Genomic DNA, 16982 nt, shown 5'->3' on the forward strand with positions numbered 1-16982 from the left:
TGTGGGTGGGTGGCATGTGGCTGTGTGGATGGGCTGTGTGTGTGGCATGCAGTGGGTGGCTGGGTGTGTGTGGGGTGTGTGGCTGGGTGGGTGTGGTGTGTGGCTGGCATGTGGCTGGGTGGGTGTCATGAGGCTGGGTGTGTGTGTGTGGCATGTGGCCGTGTGTGCGTCTGGTTGGTTGGGTGGCTGGGTGTGTGTATGTGTGGCTGGGTGAGTGTGGCATGTGGCTCAGTGTATGTGGGTGGGTGTGTGGTGCGGAGGTTGCATGCAGCTGGATGCAGAGCGGCGGCCGTGCAGAGTGGTGGCGCTCTGACCACACTGCCCACCCATCCTTCTTGACTGGCACTTTGCTAGTAAATAAATAATTTACTTGCTAGTGTCACATCCCCCTTGGCTGCGACTGCATGCCCCTTGGCAGGTGCGGGGTGGGGTCATGACTGCTGGGGGTAGGGCTTGGCCCCACGGCCATATGCCCAGACTTCTGCGGCTGCAGCCCCACCCCCGTAAGCACGAGCCCTGCAGCCCCGCCCTCCTTGGCCATGCTCCCCACCCTGCCTCCCGCAGCTATGTGCCCTGCAGCTGCGCCCCCCGCCCCCTCCCTGCTCCTATGCCCCCTCTCTCCTGTCTGTTTGTCTGTCTGTCCCTAACGCTCTGGGCCAATCGCTGCCCACCCCGTGGGTGGCGCATGCATGGTTGGCTCAGAGCAGTACAGACAACACACAGACGGAAGTAGCATGGTTTCTCTTATATTAAAATATAATAATATATATATAGTATACTCATCTTGGTAGTAGGAAATTCACGACATGCATCAACATACATTTAACAGTTTTAAAAGGGAGGGGAGTGAGGAAGGCATCCCCTGTTATTATTTAACAGCATGATCCTGTAGTGATACAGGTTAGCTAAAGCATGCTAACTTTGATCCTGAATGAAATGAGATTAAAATGCAGTGGTTTTGCTACACTAGTGTCACATGGACACAACAGCTTATCTTGCTATTATTTGATAGTGATATAATTAAGACTGGTTTATACCCACAGGTTCAAGTTCTGAGAATTATTCAGGCAGCGGTGGGAAGTGAATCTGGTTTATTCAGCTCCCAGAATACCCTTACCACCAAGATTTTCTTACTCCTTCTGCTGTTGACAAGAAAAACCTTTCTCGATTACCCTTTCACAGAATTTGGTACGTTCCTCCAAAATATTTTGTTTGAATGAAGAGGCATTTTCTGAGGAAAAATTACAAAGGTACCTTGACCAATTTCCCAGCCAGGTTTAGAACTTGTAGGAGGGAAAGCCAAACCAAAGAAATTAGTTGTTCATTTAGTTGTGAAACTCATTCCAGGGTAAATTTCCTCTCTTATGGGATTGGGAATCAGTCTAGCTCCAGCTCCTTTGAAAGTGGTGTCTCCCTTGCTGGATTATTGTGTCACTATTTCAAGCAAACATAGCAGTCATGGAGGTCATGGGTGTAGAATGAGAAATGATTTCTCATGGTAGCTAGGGCCAATCCATGGGCAGTTTTGAATGGGCACAGAAGCCTTTAATTGGACTGTGTTCAGTAGCAATAGAGCTGTTATATTCTGCTTTTAGGACATATCAAAATACACAATATTACTGCACCAAGTCTCAAAAGAAAGCTGGACACAGAAATAGAGTCAGCAATGAGGTTCAGGTGAATATCCAGATGGCAATGTCAAGTCATGTAATTGTTATAGCCCTCCAGTAAAATTGATTTGTAAGCCATGGGGTTTCTAAAGGCCACATGTCTACAATTACTTATTTTTTCCTTTGTGCCAAGATACATTCTTTCAAGAAAAGTATCACTAGGCAAAGGGCACCTGTCTAAAATTACTAAACCTCAACTAAGAGATTTGCAACTCAACTTTGCTGCTCTTTTCCCCCTGGAAGTAAAACTATATACTTTGCCTACTGGAAACAGGAGAAACTACCTATGTCTTGATTTGTGAACTTTAAAAGATGTTTAAAAATATATAGAAAGAAGAAGAAAGCAAAACTGGCCTTCAGCTGTGTAGGACTTTATATTTGCTGGGTTTTTTTTTAATACAAGGAAAACAAAGATTGCCCAAACATTTTTGTCCACATTCTGCTAATATATATATTTAAATATTCCCTCCTAGTAATAATTAGTTCAAGAGTGAATTTACCCTGGGGAACAACAGCACTATAAAAACCAATATACTTCAAGAGGAAAAATTAATAAAATTATTAAGCCATGATTTCTTAAGTTATGTTTAGAACTGGTCAGAAAAAAATGTCTTCCACCATCAAATTCCAGTATTCAAATATTTATCATATGCATCTTCATTCAGGATTAAAAGCTAAAATATCAGAAAACGTAATAGGATGAAATATTGTGAAAAATAATTTAGAAATGTCAAGATCTATTTCTGTAATTCATGAGATTTTTTCTGTTTTGAAAGCAATTTAACAGAAAGCAGTTTTCTATTTTCACAAGAGAAGATTAAAAATGTCATTAAAAAAAATCAACATGTTCCCTGAGAAAGTTTAACTCTTCAGAAGCATTTTCCATCAAATAAACAGAAAAATCTTGAGGAACTCCTGGGGGAATATCTTAGAAATCCTAAAACTAAATTGTATTTTACATTGATTTGATGTCACACACAAGCACACACTTCCCCAATTCACAACTTGTTTCTTTGGCTTTAACCTATATGTAAGCTGAAGTACATTCACCCTGGAGGATTCACAAGGCGATGTGTTATGGTAGGGTTATTTTGGGCAGAGGGCCGCTTACTGAGTTTCAGAAAGCCATCGAGGGCTGTGTGACAGGCAGCCCAGGGCAGATTAATATTAATTTTCTAAAATTTTTAGGGGCCCCAGATAGAATGGCCTGGTGGGCCACATCTAGCCCCTGGGCTGCATTTTGCCCACCCCTCTATTATGGGAACCTGTCTTATGCTTTCTCATCAGTTAGGCATTTCAAAACCCTACCACCTTTAGTTTTCCATGGTGCATCTTTTCTAAAGAAAGTCACAGTCATACAAGATCACATGACTTTGAGGCCCATACCAGCCACAATATGGCAATGCCAATGGGCCAGGAGAGCAGCTAAAGCTCACACAAGCATTTGCTTACCTATGGATTGCTGAAGTGTAGTTCTCGACCTGTTAACAGAAAACAGTAGAAACAAAGGTAGGACTTGGTTTGCCGGCACCACTGATCCAGTGAAAAATAACCCCTACAATACTATTTTTTGTAAAGTTAATAGTCAAATAAGGCAAACGTATGTTTTTGTGTTTAGTGATGGATCAAACGTGGCTGAAGTGTATCCAATGCCACTTCTTCCCTCCTGCTAGGACTTGCCATTGTGCCTGCTCTCCGAACGCTCTAATGAAATCGATCAGCAAGCGCTAGCGTCTACATTTTTATTACAGTTTATTTTATGAGAGCAAACCTCGTTAAGACAGCGCTTTGCTCCCAGGATAATGCCGGCAAAGAAGGCTGCACATATTGCACATTACAAATCATTCTTCCAGTAAAAATCCCTGCAATTGCAAACATCCAGCGCCTCCCCCCAAAAAACCCCAAATCCCAATCCCAAGACAACCTTCAATCTGTATGGCACAAAGATTAAACAGAGGATGGGTATTTGTAAAGCTGGGGTTCATTGCTTAGTATTGTAAACAGGTAGTTTTACACTGCTGTTTTGAGATAGATGGCATAACCTTTGTTCAATTTGTCTTGAAACAAGACATTATTTATCAAGAACTGGAAGACTAATATCAGATGGTCTAGATTTTCAGTTTCACTGAAATCAGTTTAGCACAATAACTTACATCAGCTGAGGATCCAGCACTTATCTCATGGGTCTAACCCAAAGCCCACTGAAATGAATGGGCTCCCACAAGTTCAATAAAGTGTGGACAAGTCCTTATTGGCTAAATTCTCTGCTGGGCACAGCTCAATTTGCTTCAATTAATACAGCTATATTAGAGAACTTGTAATCTAAAAATCCCAGGTTAAATTCTGCCCTCAGATGGCTACATTTTATTTAAGTCCCAATGGGTGCACGCACACACACACACACACACACACACACACACACACACACACACACACACACATTTATCTACTTGAGGGAGTAATAAAATCAAACCAACTTGCATTGCAATAGTATCCACAATTAGGGTATTATTATAGGGCATTTTTTAAAGCATATACATAAGTGGTTCCAGTAAAATCTATGCAAGCTCATCCCTTCTGAGAGCTGCATGCCCATTCGTGCCTCCACATATGCAAAACATGCATGCGCACTTTGAGCAGTCAGAAACCAAATCATGGCACTTATTAGCATGCGCACACTTTACAAATACACTTTAGGTATCATATGTTTTAAAATGCTACCTTACTTTTTCCCCTGTACAATTTCTGCAGCTCTGGGTGCAGTAAAGTGTCCCCTGCCGAAGAGCTGCTTGCATTCAAATCAAATGACGGCACTGAAGTGAGGCGGCTCAAGCTGAGACAGTCACTGTGGCTAGAAGCATTTCTGACTCATGAAGAAATACATCCTGGTAATCCCAGATAAAATTCTTTCCACATGGAAACACAGGTCCTTCAGGGCTCTAACTTCAGTTTGGAATGAGATTTGCTGAATATTGGGCGTATTGTGACCTATGGGAGACATTTTCATAAGCACCCCCGGCAGTTAGGAGCTCGTGTCTCATTACATACCTATTGAACTAGGTGGCTTCTAAATCCTCGATCCTTTTAAAAGAGACCAAGCCCAGTTTGCATCTACTCAAAGGATTTTAGAAATATTCATTAACTTAGCCTCACATCAGTCCTGTCCATCAGGTCTGAGCTCCATTTTTCAGTCTAGAAGAGTAGTCTGCAGAATGGCAAAGACCCCCCGCCCCGTTCATTTTAAGATCATGAATATTTCCAGACCTCTGGGTTTAAGTGATTTGTTCCTGGTCACTCGAGAAATCATGGTAGAACTAGCAATCCATCACCCATCTAAATGACCCAGGATCATAGTGAGTCACCAGTGCTACCACCCAGCTTCCCAGAATGATGTTGCTACCGTATACCAACTTCCCTTGTCTCGGTGCAGGGCTATATGTCCAATTATGGTTGAACACTGATGATGCATCTTATTTTTTTTGTTTCTAACCTAAAAAGCCACAAGCCATACTTTTACCTAACCGCATTATTTTTGCCTCATCACTCCGAACACGTGCTGTATCATTGAGCCCTATGTAAATATCCATAGTGACATCTGAAATAGCAGTAATGCTTGTGTTCAATGGATGCGAGTTTTTAACAACATGCCTGGAGATGTTGAGGCTTCATTTTACATCTGCAACAAATTCACTATGTGATCTGTTGATGGGTTGCAGATGGTACTGTAAGCCACTGTTTGCAATGGAAGTAACAACCATGGTCACATTTTACCACATTAAACAGTTTACTTGGGTGGTAATTACATTGCAATTAACTTTGCAGCCTTACAAATGCTATGCAAGCAGTCTGTCTTCTCTAGAGTTTCCCCAATCAGTGTCTGTCTTGTATTGATAGCTGCAGAAGAGTGTCTGTGTTGTGAGAAGCTGATGGGAAGTGAGAAGGCAGCTGTGATCAGTTTGAGGTGAAATGCCTGTTCTCCTGGGAGGACTGAGGGATGAGATGCCAGCATATTGTACTGATTACTACAGGAATACTGATTTAGGTTTAGTGTCCATGCTTTAAGAATATTTTGAACCATTGGAGAGGGGAGTGACAAGGATTATTGGCAGTATGGAAAAAAAACACTTAACAGAAACAAAGAGTTTGATCTGGTTGGCTGAACAAACAGAAGATTACGGATCACCATTTATCCGATCACTGCCCACAGAAGGAGGAAATGCCTGTTATCTGACAACATATAACAAAGATCCCATAGCTAAATGGGGCAGATAGAAAATTATGACTGGAAAAAGGAAGGTTACTAATCACTACAACAGCTCATGAACAAATGTGATGGACTGCTCAACACTTGCAGTTTTAGCATCAAGAACGAACATCATTCGGAGAGATATGTGCTAGTTACTCCACAAGGCATTGGGTTTCATGCAAGAATCATGGGCAAAGTCTGCGGGAGATCAGACTGGATGATTATTGTGGCCCTTTAGGGATTATGAGTTAGACAAGCTTTTTGGCAATTTCTGTTCATGGGAACTGCTGTGGGGTTTTTTTATATAATTTTTCAGCGTGAAAATAAAATGCATTTATCTGCCTCCTCCTTGGAATACAAGGATCTGTTTCTATGGATTGTGCCACAGGGACTGCCCCTAAGCACTAAGATCTCTGAGCAGGCTTTATGTCTTTGCTTTCAGTCCTTTCGGTCACCAGAAATCATCAGTAGTCACCTCTACAGAGGAAGGTTGGTCCGGTAGTTGAGGTGTTGGACTGGGATATAACAGATGTGTTCTTCCACAAAGTCCTTGTGTCACTTGGAGGAGATGAATAAGGCCCAGATTCTCAAATGATCCTGCCTTTGAAACCAGTGCCTTTTGAAGTCATTTCTAGGCCCTAAGTACCTTTAAGTGTCTGGATCTTAGTCTCCCTGTGCCTTGGTTCCTCAGGAATAAAGTAGGGTCAAGTGTACATCTCTTCCCCTTCCCCTTGTCTATGTAAGCTCTTTGGATCTGGGGTCTCTTGTGTATATACAGAACCTAGTATAGTAGGACTCCAATTGGTGATGGCATCTCTAGGTGCTAGAAGGAGAGAAAAAAACAAAAATAATAATTAACTACATATAGCGGTCATACTTTATGTGTTTCTTTCAAATTTTTTTGCCATTTCAGCAGCTGTAACCAGTTCCTGGGCTATAAATGAGAGAAAAAAAGTTCAAAATGGAGGAAAGGTAAGGTTTTACAAAGCACTTGAGGAAGATGGAAGTATAAAGCCCATTGAAAGTTACAGGCACCTAGTGCTTACAGGCATTTCTGAAAATCCCATCAGCAACTTCTTAAAGAAGTGCTGTGTGCGCCATTAATAATGGGGCAAGGTTTGCACTTTGAGTCAAATATCCCATCCACAACTATGAACAAAACCCTGAATAAGATCTTTCTATTCTCAGAACTTCGTATAATGTTACTTCTGATTACAGTAGTCTATTACATATATTTACATAATTACTAGACATGAGCTGCTCTAAGGCAGATTGTGCACCGACTGCTAAAGAAGCCAGACAAACAGCTTCAGCATTTTGTTTCCCCTTCAACATTTAGCAACTGTCATTCTGAATCAGCTACACAGCCTCCAGAAAAGAGAGGTCCAGCAAAAGTTGTTAAAATTAATTTGACAATATGTTTCTATGCTGAGCATAGTAGCTGATATGCCAGCTGTTACTGGCAGTGGTAAAATGCAAAATCTTACAATTTTTAGAGTTGTTATTATTTGTAACTGGTTTTTAAACATGACATGCCCTGCAAAAAAAAAAAAATAAAAAAAAAATCTAATAGTCAAATTCATCTGGCAGCAGTCATCAAACTGGAACTTCAATTGGGATAAATTGGTCTGCCTCTGTTGAAGCTTGCAACATAGCTCTATATTAGATGAGGGTCTGAAAGAGAAAAATTCTGAAGAGACTATTAAAAATAATGATGAATACAGGGATTGATTGCCATTATCACAAATGCAGACCAAGGCTACTTCTTGATGAGTTATAGAGCAGGGTGGGAAATTCCCCTGGAAGTATTTGCAGCTTTAGCAAAACAGATTTTACTATTTAAAAAATTATTTTCACTGGGAAAATAGAAGTGAAATGCTTTGTTTCAGGTGGGGCCAATCAGGTCATCTAGTTGTTCAACTAATTGGAAACTGTTCATTCAAGTTAACCACAGTCTATGTTGACCATGTTTGCCATAATGCCTGATGGGTGCCTCATATTCCCATTCTCTATGGACTATGTTTTCTAGTTAGACTGCATCTCTCATGGCTCACCAAAGATCTCTACTGCTGAACCCACTGCAGTAAATCATGGGAGTCCCATGATTATGGGGCAGCATGGGAGATGTAATCTTTCCAGGTAGTCTGGATTTAGCCAAAGAATACATCTTTTGTCTGGTGGAAATATCCTACTTCTAACTGCAAATGAGGCTCAAAATAACTAAAAGATAAATATAATTGCATCTGCCTCAGAATTGGGGGTTATACCAGCAGATATAAGATTTTACCTTTTCTGGGAACATGTATGGTCTGTAGTAACTGAATACTTCTCTATTCTCAGTTCATTTCTCAGCATTCCCATAAGGTAGACAACTGCTCTTAATCCTATTTTTATATGAGAACTGTGATGCAGAGGAATGAATCCAGAGAGACTTGGGCACCACTCCATTTGATTTTTGCCCCATTGCCTAATAGAATGCATAGCCCTTATTTGGGAAAATTGAAGTTGGTTTCTCAACTCCCAGGCCAACCTCCAAACAAGTCTTCCTTTCAATTCATTCATAAAAAATCTGATTTTTCATCAACGTACACATTTTTAATTCTCATCCTGAAGAATCCCCAGGTTGATCTGGACCCAGCTGGAGTCAGATTGGTTACTTGATTGAAATTTCCCTTCCATGATCTACCTCTTTGCTTTGTCAAGATGGAGTGAAAGAGGTGAAATCTGGCTGTACCTGGTCACCTGACAATTTCGTGTTGGGTGACGGGGAAGTCCAAGTTGCTACAAAAGCGAGCAGAACAGCTTCCTGTGCTGACCACTCCACCCTGTCAAGGGGCATGTCAGAGCGCAGCTTCACTTGGCTAATTGATTCTCAGCCAGGTAAGCTGTGGTAGCTCAGAAACCCTGGCATTAGTGCTGAAGCAGACTTGAAACCAGATCCTTGATGATCTCTCCATTTCCCCCACCACTCTCCTCAGTTAGCTAGTAGGGCTGTGCGAAGCTTCGGGTGCTGATTCGATTTGGAGGAGATTCGGCCAGATTCGGTGGCCGAATCACTGAATCCGAATCGAATCAGGGGACCAATTAAAAGGTCTAAATTGATTTGAAGTTCTCCGAATCAATTTGGAAAAGATTCAGAGACCTTTTGTGATTCAGGCAGTCCCCGCCCACTGCAGCAGGGAGCTGGCCCCGGACTCAGAGCTGGACAGTATGGGGTTGGGGAGGGGAGGCAGGAGGAGGGGGGAAAGGACTATGGGGGGACTCCTCCCAGGCCTCATCCCCTGCCTGAACCTCCCAGGCCCCCTAAGTGCCCCCCAACCTCTGGCTGCTCTCCCAGCCCCCCCCCCCATGGCTGCCTTGCCTGCCCCAGCTCCTGGTGCTTTAAAAAAAGCCCCCACTCACCGGGTGCTGCTAGGCGGGAGAGCGATCCCTGCTGCCCCCCATTGCTCCATGCCATGTGGGGGGCTCTGCCACAATCCCTCTGACCTCCCCCAGTTTCCCAGCCCTCACCCATGGCTTTCCGGCCTCTTTAAGAAATAAAAACAAGAAACCCTCCCCCGCACTCACCGGCTCCTGCAGTGGCCTCAGGGCTTTGGGGGGCTCATGTAGAACCCCCCATGCAGTGGGGGGCAGTGGGGATTGGCCCCTACTCGGCAGGAACCACTGAAACTGGGAATTTTTTGTTTTTGTTTTTCTTAAAGGGCCGGGAGCTGGGGTGGGTGGGGCAGCCATGGTGGGGCGGGGACAGTGGGGAGGTGAGGGGCTTGTAGTGGAGCCCTCCACGTGACGTGGAACAGTGGGGGGCAGCAGGGATCGCCCCCCACTGGGCAGGAGCCGGTGAGTGGGGGCTTTTTTTTCTTTAAATTGGTGGGAGCTGGGCTGAGCGGGGCAGCCATTGAGAGTGGGGGATGGGGCCTGCGGGAGATTCGGCTGATTTAGCAGCAGCCGAATCTCTGAATCAGATTTGGCTGAATCAATTCGGGACAGTGATTTGAATCACTGAATCAAATCACTGTCCCCCAAATCGGCTGAATCCAAATCCGAAGTGAATACTAGCCACTTCGCACAGGCCTTTAGCTAGATCTCAGATCACTATGCATAGATAGAGAATGTGAAAAGGAGATCATGGGGACCATAGAAGGGAATTAATTTGACACTAAAGGATACACTTATCCAGCACATTACACTACTCCCTATTTTAACTCTCTGTCCTCCTGAAATGCAATATATACATACTAATTTAAAACGGGGAAAAAACAGACCACCTGCTATATTCTTGATGCAAACATTCTGCTGCCCTGACAGAGTAATGTTAGAAACAGCATCTGTGTTTCTGGGTGACAAATCATAAGATAATTACATCTGTTCTTCTGGAGCTGTAATCCAGAGGATTTTCCTTTTCCTACTAATCAAATGCAATTTGAATGTTATCATCCATACACAAAAAGCTCGCACTTAAAATAGCCCTGAATACTCTGTTGACTATAAACAGTGCAGTAATGTCAATCAACTTGTGGGGGAAAACGGGAAGTAGGTATTCACGTCCTTACTGGAGTGTTATTCATGTTTGCTATTGTTCACGCATACGCAGGAAGATGAGGAGAGGTAATCAGAGGTGATTCACATTTGTTTTGATTCTCAGAATAGCATTCACGGAATTGTGTGCCTGGTAAATCTATGCTGAATGGCTGCACTTTGGCTCAAACTCAACAATGTATGAAAGCACATGCCCGACTTTAAGCTGAGTTTTATGATGATGCCTGTGCTTGCATATATAAATAATATATATTCATATTAATTATAAAGTACACACACATATACACACACATTTACCTGTCAATTCATAATGAATTTATACACAAAGCAGATGTATTTCTTAATTATATAAAATTCAGCCTACCTTGCTTGTTTGTGTGGCTAACACATACATACATACACACAAATTTTATATACCCAGTTCATTTTTTCCTTGTACTATTGGCCTGAAAACAGCAAAGAGATTAGCAAAGTGGTTTAAGCCTGTTTAAAACTGTGCAAAGCAAAAGAAAATTGCATAGTAGAGAATAGTACTGCACTGGAAAGTGATGGGTAGGTCATTCAATGAAAGGCCTCCTAGACATCGATGGAATCAAATCAGTGAGCATGTGACATGATCAGAGAGCATCACAGAGACTGATCTTACTGGTGAAAAGGAGGTATGCAGCTCTCTTTGGAGTCCTGCAGGATTTTGTGCTTGGTTTTTTGCTCCCCACCTGTTAGAGTCTCATACAAGCACCATCACTGGGTGCATCCACACATGCAGGCATGTGCGCTTGCAGCAGCTCTAATAGGAGTGGCACAAATTTGAGCCGGGGATTTTTGCCTCAGTGCATGTGTCTGGATATGTACTTTGGTGTGGAGCAAGTTGTGCCACTTGGGGCAAAATAACCCTGCCTGGCTCCTCCCAGATATGCAGCCAGGGGGAGCTAGAGCCTGCAGCCAGCACCTGTGCTGACCTCAGTAGTATAAAAACAGCCCTAAGGCCCAGCCAGTTGTTATCTGGGGACACTACCTCTTGTGCCAGCTGGACTGCTGAAGCAGCCCCATCCTGGAGTCGCCCCTGCCCTCTCTACCCACTGCAGCAGTCTGGCAGTGGGGGCTGCTGCCTAGCTGTGACCTGATGCCACTTGCAACAGCATCCTCCCCCTTGGACCTACAGCCCCATGGCTATGTGCCTGCAAGACCTGGATGGGGTGCCCCTACTCTGCCACCATTGCAAAGAAGATGTACTCCTTGAGGTGGCCCACTTTGACAAGTGTGTCCTCTTGACCCCAGATGGCCAGGAGGTTAGCCACCCCATCTGCCCTCCAGTGGGTCCCCAGTGCTGGCCCTGCACAGACTCCTCTGCACAGATCTTGCCACTTGTCTCACCAGCAGAGATCCTGGTGTTCCCTGTTTAAAAATTGCAAATTCTCTGATAAGAAAGCCAAATTCTCCCATTAAAATACACAAAATAGTGTTCTTTGGGTATTAAAATGAAATGGCACTATATATAGATCAGTTGGGCAATGTTTTATTGATATATTTACAAGTTTTAAGTAATTTGTAAGCCTACCAGTACCTCTATCATCATAATAAAATAAATTCTAAATATCTATACACTTTGGCATTTACTTCTGGCTTTTTTGTCATAGAAAAATCAGAGCTGCCCCTACCTGCTTCGCTCACCAGAATGTGCAGTGCTGAGCAGCACTGATATGCCAGTGCCCTGCCCCTGCCCTTGCCCCTCACTCTCAACCCACAGCCTGCCCCCTGCTCCAGTCCCCTCACTTCTGACCCACGTATGTGGGTGAGGGGTTTGTGGGGATGGCTTGGGGGTGTGCAGTTTGTGGATGGGGTGTGGGGGACTGTGGGTGTGCGGGGGGCGTGTAGGAGGAACTTCTCAGGAGGGCTGGGTGTCTTTCCCCCTACAGGGCACAGCCCTCCTACACAGCTCATGGGCTGCTCTCCCCCAACAGGGCCCAAAACTCCCCCCAACAGGGCCACAGACCCCCCACAGGGGCCATAGCCCCCCAACCAGGGCCACAGCTCCCCCCCATAGAGGCCACAGGTCCCACCTACAGGGCCACATCCCTCTCACATGGGCCACAGCTCCCTCCGACAGGGTCCATAGCCCCTTCACAGGGCCCATATGCCTCCCACAGGGGCCAAAGTCCCCCTCAGGGCTCAGAACTCCCCCACAGTAGCAGTGGCCATCAGGACACCTGGGGACTTCCTGGAACAGCTCCCCTGTCCTGGTGTGGGGGAGCACAGCTCAGCCCTGGCTTCCTGGCACCCAGCACTGCCTGTGCCCCATTGTGCTTACCCAGCCTGGTACCATGTGCCTTTGGTCAGCTCCAGGCTGCTTGGGTTGTCACCTGGGGCCCCATGCCACTTGCAGGGACCGTGTGTTGCTTCGGGCTGGGTCCTGCATGCACAGATCCCACGTGCCATTGGGCTGGGCCAGGTCTGTGCACACAGGACGTGCCCCGGGGTGATGTGGTTTCCGCGACTGGCACGTGGCCCTGGGTGACAGCTTGAGTGGCTTGGAGCTGCCTGAAGGCACGTGGCTCAATGCTGAGCTGGGCTGGGCACGTGTGATGGGGCACAGGCAGTGCCAGGTGTCAGGAGGCCGGGGCCACACTATGCAGCCCCATACCACGTGGGTGGGTGTGCCAGGAGGGCACTGACTTCCCTGTTGGCCACTGCTGTTGCCGGGGGGGGGGGCCTGTGGGCCATGTGGGGGGCAGGAGGGGGAACCCACCTATTCCAAGCAGCTCCCCCCACAGTCCCCCTTCTCTCCAGCCCCCTGCACCCACACAGCCCCAGCTCTAGTCCTCCTGACCCCCTGTCCCCTACTGTAGCCGGGGTCCCGGTCACTGCAGCCTTCACCACTCCTTGCCCTGCACATGCAAGTTTGAGCCATAGAGACACTCTGGCAGGCTACCAGAGCATCCCTTTTGATGACCCGATCCTCCAGTTGCCTTAGGGACCATGCTCTGCCCCGCTTTTTTTCCATGGGTTTTTTTTTTTTTTGATACCTGGATATCCAGGTATCAGATTTTGAGCCTGTGCTGCAAATATGCAATGTGGGAAATTTTTTTTGTTCACAACGTGGCTCTTGCCACATCTCAAACTGTTTTGAGATTCAGCAAGAGGCATGTGTGTGCTTATTTGGATGCACCCATTGTGCTTGCTTTCTTTTCACCACCATGCTTCACAGGAAGACCCCAGAAACATCTGCAAAGCTTCCTTAGCATATCATGGCTGTGGTATCCTGACAGATTTGCAAACCTGACATAATTTGTCTCCATTTCATAAAGCTAAGTGCTAGACTAAATTTATGGGATTAAAACTAAGCACTAATTTGTCTTCCTTCATATCCTGCCTTAAACCTTTCCTTGGCTCTTTAATTTTTCTAAAAACAAAACAAAACATGGTAGCAGGTAGACTGACCACTGTATGTTGACTGATACACATTCACTATTTCCTCATACTCCCCTTTCTATCCATCTCCTCTTTCCCAACATAGTGTAAGCTCTTTGAGGTAGGAACCACCATTTTGCTCTAATGTGCTCACAGCTCCCGTAAAATGTGTAATAACAAGTGCATTAGAGACTTACAATACTTTTCATAGATTCATAGATTCATAGATGTTAGGGTCGGAAGGGACCTCAATAGATCATCGAGTCCGACCCCCTGCATAGGCAGGAAAGAGTGCTGGGTCTAGATGACCCCAGCTAGATACTCATCTAACCTCCTCTTGAAGACCCCCAGGGTAGGGGAGAGCACCACCTCCCTTGGGAGCCCGTTCCAGACCTTGGCCACTCGAACTGTGAAGAAGTTCTTCCTAATGTCCAATCTAAATCTGCTCTCTGCTAGCTTGTGGCTATTATTTCTTGTAACCCCCGGGGGCGCCTTGGTGAATAAATACTCACCAATTCCCTTCTGTGCCCCCGTGATGAACTTAAAGGCAGCCACAAGGTCGCCTCTCAACTTTCTCTTGCGGAGGCTGAAAAGGTCCAGTTTCTCTAGTCTCTCCTCGTAGGGCTTGGTCTGCAGGCCCTTGACCATACGAGTGGCCCTTCTCTGGACCCTCTCCAGGTTATCCGCATCCCTCTTGAAGTGTGGTGCCCAGAATTGCACGCAGTACTCCAACTGCGGTCTGACCAGCGCCCGATAGAGGGGAAGTATCACCTCCTTGGACCTATTCATCATGCAACTGCTGATGCACAATAAAGTGCCATTGGCTTTTTTGATGGCTTCGTCACACTGCCGACTCATGTTCATCTTGGAGTCCACTAGGACTCCAAGATCCCTTTCCACCTCTGTGCCACCCAGCAGGTCATTTTGGATGGCTTTGGATCTCAAATTCAGCTGCTGATCTGACTTTGGAGTCTAATATTTGCTTCTTTATCTCTGGCACCAAGTTTCAAATGGAGATCAGCAGTTCACACATACTGGGTGCATCTACACATGCACTTTACTGGAGAGTTGACTAATTAGTTCTGCAGTAAAGTGTCACCATCTACATATGCACCCATAATCGGTCACAGTACATGAATTAACTCTGCTGTAGGATGGTACTGTCCGGGACAAGTACTATCCTATGGCAAAGTAATCTACGCCAACTCAACACATATATAGACGGTGTCCCGGGCTTGCTGGGGCGTGAGGGTGCTATAGTGCAGGGGCTGGCTGCTGGCTAGCCCCGCACTGTAGCACCTTCGTGTCCCAGCCAGCCTCTTTGCTGTCTAATGCCACAACCTGGAGCCCAGAACTGACCCTGCAAGCCTGCTGCCAGCCCAGGGCTGCTCTGGCCTTGCTCTAACTGCTGCGGTCTTGGGTGCATGCACACACACACACACACACACACACACACACACATACACATATATATATATATATATATATATATATATATATGTATACGCTGCACCCAGGAGACATTTACTCGAGCGCAAACTGCACCAGAGGTTATTGCTCTGTGCTAATTGCACATGAGAGCAAAGTAGCACCCAAGAGATAATCCTCCCGCTCTGCACATGGGAAGCATGTTCTGCAGAGGAAGAGAGGAAGCAGAAAGCTTTGCCTACAGGCAGAACATGAGAGGGTATGGGGGGTTGGCTATTATTCTGGTTCCCCAGGCCTTTCCAACATCCTGAAAAACAGCAGCAGTTTAGCTGCAGGTAAGACCACCCTTGGCTTTGAGGAAGGTGGGATAGGCCCTTTCACATGAAAAACTGACATCAATGAGTTTATTTAGCACCGATATTGTGCAGTTAGATATACTTTTTAGGTAGTTAGGGTTGAAAATTAGGCCAGATATGTTCTTAATAGGACCTTGATAGATCCATCCGCTTCACTTGAGCTAGGGAACATTTGTTTTCAGAGAACACTGAAGTAACTAACAAAAATGTGATATGATCTAATATAATCGGAACAAAATTATACATCTTGGGGGACAGCTTGAGTGACATCGTTTCTGAAAGACCTCAGAAGAGAGGGAGACTCAAAAAGAGCAGCTGCAAATAAAAATGTATTCAACCAGATGTCATGCCTATTGGTTGGCACAGTACTACTTCAGTCCCCTGACGAGTTGAAGGTTCTAGCTAAGGACTGAAGATAAAGATGACTCCTTGTCTGTACTGAGGGTGGAGATCAAAAATATTGTTTTATTTTCCCTGGGATAGTCATATGCTAACAGCTGGTCCTTTCCTCTTCCCTTATCTTTCACACATCAGCTTCTGGGATGTTCCAGGTGCCTAAAAGGTGTTCCAGGAGCCGCCTAAAAGAAGAAACCCATCTTCTATTTCCCCCAGACCTGATAGACTGACTGCATGTGAACTTCAGTGGACTGGCTTTTTGGGGAGAAGCTAGCCACTTCTGGTCTTCTGTAGGGACTGGCACTTTGGACAAGTCCATCCTGCTATGAACTGCAATCCCACCGAGACATGCCAAAGTCTAACGTGGTTAGGCTACATCTGCTGAAATCAACACAAGGCTTGGGTTCAGTTGGACAGAGCCTGATACCAGCTGTATCTTGTTCTCACAGCCATAGCAGGTGCAGTAATATGATGAGGTTAACCACCAACTAAAGGGATGCAGCAACCACTTCTCATGCCTGTAGCTATTGTATTACGTGTGGTAGGAAATGTCCCTCCTATCTATATTGTTATTGATCATATCATTACAATGTTCACAGAGACTAGAAATAAGAACAGTGTAGAACCAAAAAGATTAATTTCGCAGACATTCATCATGATCTTTCTTTCTTTTTTTTTTGTTCCCATCCCCTGAGCTCTGGCTTTGAACAAACCCAACATTTCAAATAAAAATATATTACTAACCATCGTATCTTGCCTGTTTCCAAATCTAAACTGGACGTAACCAAAGACATATCAGGGCCATACACTGGTCAAAGGTAGCCAGAAAGTTTTTCTGTATCCTGACAGATTTGCAGACCTGACATAATTAGGCTCCATTTCATAAAGTTAAATGCTAGAATAAATTTATGGGATTGAAACTGAGCACTAATTTGTTTAATC

General features: G+C 45.1%; 1 long non-coding RNA gene across 1 annotated transcript; it reads left to right on the forward strand.

Moving 5' to 3' along the window:
* The first annotated feature begins 1044 nt into the window (after positions 1 to 1044).
* Positions 1045 to 16750, forward strand: LOC109281723 (uncharacterized). Its single transcript, XR_002088494.2, has 3 exons — positions 1045 to 1188; positions 6830 to 6888; positions 16179 to 16750. It is a non-coding gene; the product is annotated as an uncharacterized LOC109281723 (long non-coding RNA).
* Positions 16751 to 16982: the final 232 nt, after the last annotated feature.

The sequence above is a fragment of the Alligator mississippiensis genome, chromosome 3 (genome assembly GCF_030867095.1).
Source record: "Alligator mississippiensis isolate rAllMis1 chromosome 3, rAllMis1, whole genome shotgun sequence".
Classification (NCBI taxonomy): Eukaryota; Metazoa; Chordata; order Crocodylia; family Alligatoridae; genus Alligator; species Alligator mississippiensis.